The sequence below is a fragment of the Octopus bimaculoides genome, chromosome 20 (genome assembly GCF_001194135.2).
Source record: "Octopus bimaculoides isolate UCB-OBI-ISO-001 chromosome 20, ASM119413v2, whole genome shotgun sequence".
Taxonomy (NCBI): Eukaryota; Metazoa; Mollusca; class Cephalopoda; order Octopoda; family Octopodidae; genus Octopus; species Octopus bimaculoides.
Window position 1 is genome coordinate 44,533,512 of NC_069000.1, and position 1,449 is coordinate 44,534,960.

Here is a 1,449-nt window from a genome sequence, read left to right on the forward strand (position 1 = left end):
GTCAATGTGAATGACAGGTATGAAAATAGATGCTAAAGTGCTGGTATTCACTGGTGGTGGTGGCGATAGCGGTGGTGGCGGTGGTGGTAGTGGTGCTGGTGCTGGTCCATAGTAATAGAGGCAGAAGCGGTGGGCAATGCTTGTAGTGAAGGTCATGAATGGCACGGCACTAGTCATTGATGTCCGTCACGTTTACTAACTACCTACTTCCCCAGCAACCCACCAGCACCTCCACCACCATGACATTCTCACCTCACTCCCACACCTGTCTCTCACCTTGAAATAACTTTTCATTAACAAGTTTTATTAATTAGTTCAAGTTCAATGATAAATTCAATCCGTCTCCATTCTCTTCTTGTTTCTCTTTGTTTTCTTCTCTTGTCAGCTCCCTACACGTGTGTGATGTATACACGCGTAAGAGATCTCTCTCTATGAATATATACGTATGTGTATATAGATGTGTATGTATGTATGTATTTATATATATATATGCACACACATGTATGATGCTCACGCGTTTCAAAAATGACAAGTTAATCAGCATCGCCATCTATCTATCAGTTGATTTATATCAATCTACCAACTTATGTATCTATCTATCTATCTATCTATCTATCTATCTATCTATCTATCTATCTATCTATCTATCTATCTATCTATCTGTCTCTATCTATTTGTTCTCATTATTATTATCATTTATACAAAGGCGGCGTGTTGGCAGAATCGTTAGCACGTCGGGCGAAATGCTTGGCGTTATTTCGTCCGTCTTTACGTTCTGAGTTCAAATTCCGCCGAGGTCGACTTTGCCTTTCATCCTTTCGGGGTCAATAAATTAATTACCAGCTGCGCAATTGGGTCGATAAATTCAGTACCAGTTACGTACCGTGGTCGATCTAATCGACTGGCCTCCTCCTCCCAAAATTTCGGGCCTTGTGCCTAGAGTAGAAAAGAATATTATATACACATAAAGGCAGCGATCTGGCAGAGTGGTTAGCACGCCGGGTGAAATGCTTAGCGGTATTTCGTCTGTCGTTATATTTTGAGTTCAAGTTCCGCCGAGGTCGACTTTGCTTTTTATCCTTTCTGAGTGGATAAATTAAATACCAGTTGCGCACTGGGGTCGATGTAATCGACTTAATCCCTTAGTCTGTCCTTGTTTGTCCCCTCTATGTTTAGCCCCTTGTGGGCAATAGAGAAATAAGAATCGTTAGGGCGGAGAGCAAAATTCTTAGCTGAGTTACGTCTGCCTTTACCTTCTGAGGTCAAATTCATTTTATTCTTTTGGGGTCAATAAAAGAAGTACCACTTAAGCACTGGGGTCAACCTAATTGACCTGTTCTTCCTCCGAAATTGCTTACCTTCTGCCAAATCTTGAAAGCATTATTTATAGATTTAAGTTTGTGCTTCGACATATTCTACAAAAACAAAAACAAAAAAAGAATCTCTCTC